Genomic DNA, 7,004 nt, shown 5'->3' with positions numbered 1-7,004 from the left:
AATCCAAGATTCAGATTTAGTTTGAATGTCTTCAAACAATCAGTAAAGAAGATTATGAGTCTGGTCAGACAGCCGATGGCAGCTTCTGGTATTACTCAGTACTCAGTGATACGGACACATTTCAGTTGGTTCCAAAATAATATTGCGGTTCGATACCCAGTCCTAATTATCATTCATAATCTTAAGTAATTACATTTATTTTAATTGTGTATTGCTTGTTTAGGACCCTCATTACTTTGTACATAATATCCTATAACAGCTATATAGCTATACTTACGAAAAGTAATGCACTGTAATTTGTATCCCACAAAATAAATATCCACCAGGAAGTATAATACGATAATACGATAATACGATAATACTTTATTGTCAGACAGGTCTGAAATTTGTTTTGCGTCAGAGCAGCTCCATTTGCAACATCACAGAAAGGACAAAGACAATAAACAAGGATACGTACATTTAAACATTACGATCACAGAAGACGATATTCAGGGCCCTTTAAAGCACATTTGATCTGGGATTAGGCTCCATATTTAGTTTTAGGATTGACTGGTGGACAAAAAGAGTGCTTCAGTCTAACCTTATTAAATCGTGGAACCCTGTATCTCCCTGATTTGATGGTAACAATTCATATTCACTGTTCAAAACATGGTTGGGGTCAGAGACGATGGTGTTAGCCAGCCTTAAGATGTTTTTATGATAGGCTGATTCATAGAGTTCCTCAAGGGGTTGACCTACAATCTTTGAGCAGATTTTCATTTGGTGAAGCAGTTTTGACTTTAAAGTAGCGAACAAACTCTTGTACCATGTAGCATAACAATACTGTAGAACACCTCATAATCACAGAAGTAAAAAACAAAAGAAGAATTTGTTTACTCGCCGCAAAAGACCTGAGGCGGCGGAGAAAGTAAATTCTTTGTTTTGTCTTTTTACAGACAAATTCAATGTGATCTTTCCAAGATAACAGGTTGTCTATCATCATAAAGAGCAACAAATGACGTGTAGGGAAGGCGTCGGGGTGAATGAGTCAGTAAAAAAACACCGGACCTTCGCCCAGGAGGCTGCAGTTTCCGTTGTTATTTTAACCCAGACGTTGACCTATTTGTCAAATAACTTCGCACGAAAAATGAGGAATAACTTTTCGTAAGATATCACACAACCCGTTGTATAAGGTTGCCTACAATAAAATCTACAATAAATCTTTTACAAAAGTTTTCATAAAACCCAATCGATTTTTTTTTTCCATTGTTGGTGAAATCGTGCGATCCCTAATCTAAAAGAAAATAATCGTAATAAAATAAAACAAGAATAGGGAAAGGAAAGAAAAGAAAGAAAATCCAGAAGAAGCCCAACAAAGTATTTATTATATTTGCACCATGCTCTTCTGCCTGGGCTTCCATTTTAACTTTAAAAAAGGAGAAAAAAAGTCCTGAACCTCAAGTAAATTCCACCTTTTCTAATCTTTCTTCACAGTAGATGAACGGTAGTGAAGTCAAGTCACTCCCGATGAGTCAGTGAGAGCCCAAACAAAGTGGTAGAATTTCTTCAAAGCTTCGTTTTAAACATCAACAACTAGAGAAGACTCACTATTTCCACCCAATTCAGTGTTTTCCTGCTGCGTTGCCCTGAGAGACAGAAACTCATCGACCTTCACTATTGATGAGCAGCAGGGACTCATTCCCCCGGTTAAAGAAACAATGTGGACCTCTGCAACAGCGGGTCGACTCTCATCTCAAAGCTTCTGAAGGAATAAGACAGTAAGTCTGGTGTTGATGCACTCGCTGCAAAACAATAACAGACTTGAGAGAAACGTATATATAGTATCACATACAAGTAACTCTTTTTAAACTCCAATCAAGCACACCTACTGTAAGCTTCACATATTATAGAAAAACAATACGTATAATAATATGCCTTTCTTCCCTTTAAAAATGTCCAAATTATCAATTCAAAGTGCCTTAAATCAATCACAGCGAGACAGGATAAATCAGGAGGCTTTTAATAGCCGGAAAGGCAACAAACAACAGTTGCTACCGGACTGCGATGAGTGGTTTGTACTTTGTGACTCTAACTATGTAGGTCAACAGGGCCTGTTTACTGAATGAGCACGGTACCCTGCCGGCAAAATCAATCAATTCATCAATAATCTTTTGTCTGTGTTTTTTCGGTCGCAGTAAAGAAGTGCTTATTGTTGTGAAGTAAACAAAAACACGTGCTTAGGTTCAGACAATAAAACCACTTAGCTAGGTCTAGGAAACAAACAACATGGTTGGGCTTAAAATGACTCCGTTTGTAGAGTGAAAATGAAAGGCTAAAGGGTGCCGTGTTCGTCGGGATCTAACACCGACGGCCGCAACAAAGCGTTGGTACTTGACACCTTAGGAATGAGAACGGGCCGGTGTTTTTGCACAATGTCAGCCAAACAGTTTGGCTGAAAAGTGAATTTTTCTTATCATAATTTTGGGCATGATATATCACGACACAGTCTCATGGCAACATATTTTTTGTGCGTTTTCCTACAGATGTCCAGCAACACGTGACGCACGTGTCAATTTCCGCTCCAGTCTTTTTAAAAATAAAACTACTAAGTTAGGTTTAGGAAAAGATCGTTGTTTGGATAAAAATAACTCCGGATGTTCTGTAACTTAACCCTCTTGTTGTCCTCAGGTCAAATTTGGCCCATTTTCAAACTTCATTATATATAAATATGAATTTATTTAATCGAATTGCCCCAAAATAACATGAATGGTTGCCTACTGTGGTCTTTGCAAAAATATTTACCACTGCTTTCGTTGAATCGTGGGTGTTTTATTCAAATCTATAGCATCTGTGGTCTTCCCGAGTCAAAATTGACAGGAAGACCACAAGTGTCATTATGTGCTGCTATTAAAAAAATTGAATGCTTTCAAAACAGTATTCTGACTAAAAGTTTACATATACCAGTATGTGATAATCCATCAACATAATGTTCCTCTGATAATAACTATAGTCAAAATAATTCATAATATCTGCTTTTTTTACTAAAGAAAATAGGTATAATTTGACGGAAATTAGGTTTATTAACCTTAATTTCCCCCCCAAAAAGTGTAAAACTTAATAATTGGGAATAAAGTTGGCCAAAAAGGTGTAACACAGAATTGGGTGATAGTTTATACTGTATGCTTTATAAACAGTCAAACCAGAGCTGGTCAATTTTGACCTGGGAAGACAAAAGTTGCATGGTCAACGGGAAGACAACAGGAGGGTTAAGTATGGAAGTTACGTGACAAATAAATCCAACTTTGACTTGTGGTTTCACACAGGACACGAACACCAGTCTCCTGGGAGAATGTCCTGTGTTTTTTGACCCACCCATCAACCCCGACCTCCTCGTTCACCGGTCTTTATACTTTGTGCTGACCATCACGAAAAAAATGTGAAACTCGTGTTTATGTTCACGAATCAATACATTCAATTTCATGACTATTCACAAACTGCTGTGCCTCCTGGCTTTATATCATTTCAGCATCAACATTGCAATGCGTGCATGCGCAATAATCACATCCCAGGACTTGTCTGCAAATTAACTCAAACACGTCATGCTACAACTGTTTTACTGTTGAATGCAAAGAGAAAACTCCCAGATTTTTCCATGGCTAAACCAGTGTTTCCCATTAACTACCTACAGTCTAGGTAGGCGTATGTACTCTTACACTTCTGCCCGGGTCTGAGCAGAGGATTCAACTCTACGGGTCAGAGACGGCCACTCGGTGTGGGAGGATTCTTAGATACATGTCAAGTGCTTAAATCTACGAGGGTTTAAATTGGTATAAATTAAGAAAAAAAGGGGAGAATATAAAAGTAAAAAAGCATTTTTGAGTCATTTATACGTTCTTACCTTCAGGCTATAACTCCTGGCAGATTGCATGTATTGGTCAGATGTAGGTTTCCATGACGATGTTTGTCAGGTTAAAAGGTTAAACACTGATTTACCAAAGGTTAAGAGATACAATGACCTCATACAATCATGTTATACAATGGTGAGTTTCCCACATTTGCCATTATCCCGTAGATTGGGAGAACCTCAGGTCTAAGATCAGCTCCAATAAGAACACACAGTCAGTGAAGTGCTTTTAAAAGAGAAGGAGTTTTACCACTGGGACTAATTATCAGCAGACAACGGGAGACCCTGTGAGGATATTACTCAAAGAACATCTCAGCTGTTGCAGTCCAGATTCATTATTTTCAGCACTCTCCTCTGTCTTTGGAGATTATTATTATAATTTAAAATCCTGATTTATTTGGTGTGATGATCCCACAGTGAGCATCCCTACACCTGCATCTCGGTGAGCAGCCTGTCGTGTAATTTAATGTGACTTCCCGCTCGCAAACGCCGAGGTATCGATCGGCAAGCAAAGTGTAAGTAAGGATTCCCCGGTGTCATCGCCCGCTGGGTGCATGAAATGATTTAATAGAGTGTGACCTACAATGTTGTCCTCCTCTTGTTCTACAGACACTCAGTGATGAGTCACCCGGGGTTACTGAGGGCGATCTGGGCCATACATCAACATTCAAACATCAAAACCTGCTGCATTCTTCACATTAAAAACGATCTACAGGCTGATAGAGGAAACACAGAAAGACGCGGAAGGTCTCATTTTTTAGGTCAGGTTACAAGCTGTTCACACATTAGTATAAAAAAACGTTTATACATGTAAAGATGTACATAGAGTCCCTTTAAAGGGACTATTTGTAACTTTCAGAAATGTCTTGTTAACAGCGACACCTGTGGCCACTAAGTCAACTAAAGTCAGCGTCCTGTTGCTCGCGCTTGTGCTCGCTCTACATAGACATGAACGAGCATCGCTCAACACAGTGAGGCGACACACGTCAGCTAAAAGCACAACATCACTCTATATTTCAGCTGCTTGGCAGTAATGTGAGCTGACCAGACGAAGGTCTCTCCATGAATCACTGCTGATCCTAGTGTTGGCTTTTCCTGCCTCAGCCTCCCGGGAACAGGGGAGACACCGGAGTTTTGGTCGGAGACGATAACGTTTCTCTCTGCGGAGCCCCGTCACTTCACAAGACACGGGAAACCTCTGTTGGTCTGGAGGAGCTGCAGCAGTTATTTCTCCACAAACGTCCACTGAACATTCACTAGATATTCTCAGAGCTAAACTAACTCTTCTGCAGTGTGGAGTGAGCGCGCGTTCACGTAAGTGTGGAGCAAGAGAGCGAGAACGCGCGCGGTGTGTGAGTGAAGGCAAGCAGCGGAGCAGAGACTCCAGCCACACACGAGCGCGCATGTGTCCCGACCCGGTACATTTATACACTTAAAAAGTTACAAACAGTCCCTTTAAGTATTTATAGATGCCCCGTTAATCCCGGTTCTTTTAGAACAGTGGTCTCAAACTCAATTTACCTGGGGGCCGCTGGTGGCAGAGTCTGGGTGAGGCTGGGCCGCATCAGGTATTCCACAAAAAAAGCTTTGTTAAAAAAAAAAACAATCTTCTCAAACGTCATTATTAACAGTTCTTTAACTTGAATGGGTTCTTCTGAACATGAACGGTTCTTCTGAACATGAACTGTCCTGAACATTAATGGAACATTGAAGAACATGAACGGTTCTTCTGAACATGGCCTCTATTGCGTCTCCCACTTTTCCTGAAATTGTCTGTGCTCGTCACCAACCTTTCTCTTCACTGCAGGCTTTGAAAAAGACATGATTGGGGCTGTGTGACAAGATATATATTCATTCCACTTGGTGTCACTCCGCAATAAAGTTGTGCCTGCTGTGTTTGTGTTGCTCTGCAATTACACCACCAAACCGCTAGTTGGCGGCGGCGTCTCTATGAGTTTCCTTCTTCTTCTTGTACTACAAACAGAAACTGAGGGAGTTGGAGCTAATAACTGTTGAACCACAGAACTTTTACTGATAATACTGCAACGCCGAAAAGAGAAAATATATCTGAGTGGATTTGTGTGAACAAACATTGAAAAGATGGAGGCAGAGAGAAGTAGAACTTGGTCCTGGCCGCTCAGCATCGCTGAGAGACTGGACCAATCACAGCTGTTGCGGTCTGCGTCGCCGCGACGTGTAGTTACATTTCTGGAGAGGTGCACGTCAGGCTACGGCGTCGATTCAACGCAGAAGTATAAATCAAGCTTTAATCAAGCTTATGCGATGTTACACGGGCGCCGCCACAGTTGTTGTGAAATGTTTCTCTGCTTGCATCAAGCCCGGCCGATTGCCCGTCCCCGGGAGCCATATACCCCACTGTGATTGGTAGGTTCGTTCAGCTCGGGCTCGCGCAACAAAGGGACCTTCAACGGCAAACTGCCATTCACATAAAACTCGCGGACCGAGGGCGCCTGGTTAGCTCAGTTGGTAGAGCGGGCGCCCGTGTAACAAGACTTGGTCCTGACCGCGGCGGCCCGGGTTCGAATCCGGCCTGTGGCCCTTTCCGCATCCACTCTCTCTCTCCCCCCTTTCCAAGACTCTATCCACTGTCCTGTCAATAAAAATGAAAAAATGCCCCCAAAAAAAACTTTATAAAAAACTTTATAAAAAAAAAAAAAATTTGCGGGCCGCACTAACATTAAACTTTCATATCAAGGTGGGGGCCACAAAATATCGTCTTGCGGGCCGCAATTGGCCCGCGGGCCGCGAGTTTGAGACCCCTGTTTTAGAACATCTTCAGAGAGCATATCTGAGCTGCCGGTCCATGTTCATGTACCAACAGTCAAATCCCCAAAGAGACATTAAAATGTACAATAAATGTGGTCCAAAGGTCTGCACTAAGAAAACCGCTGTCTTACCGAGAAGAAGCAGCCATCCTGCTGTGAAATCATGATTCAACTTTTTTACAGCAAATCGTTTCCAGTTTAAAGAGTGTTTTTTTACGAACAGCCCAGTTTGAATCCTCCCATCTGGAGGAGTTATCGGTGATTGTTAAATAGCTCCTGCTGGTTTTATCGGAGATATTGGCGGTTGTTGAAACACGGTCAGACAGAGCTGTTCA

At 41.5% G+C, this 7,004-nt stretch overlaps 1 long non-coding RNA gene across 1 annotated transcript; it reads left to right on the top strand.

Annotated features, from left to right (window-relative positions):
- Positions 1-1,468: 1,468 nt before the first annotated feature.
- On the top strand, positions 1,469-4,626 carry LOC141759416 (uncharacterized). The gene is made up of 3 exons (XR_012592118.1): positions 1,469-1,757; positions 4,301-4,398; positions 4,493-4,626. It is a non-coding gene; the product is annotated as an uncharacterized LOC141759416 (long non-coding RNA).
- Positions 4,627-7,004: the final 2,378 nt, after the last annotated feature.

This window comes from Sebastes fasciatus, chromosome 21 (assembly GCF_043250625.1).
Source record: "Sebastes fasciatus isolate fSebFas1 chromosome 21, fSebFas1.pri, whole genome shotgun sequence".
NCBI lineage: Eukaryota > Metazoa > Chordata > Actinopteri > Perciformes > Sebastidae > Sebastes > Sebastes fasciatus.
This window is presented reverse-complemented; position numbering and strand designations above follow the sequence as displayed.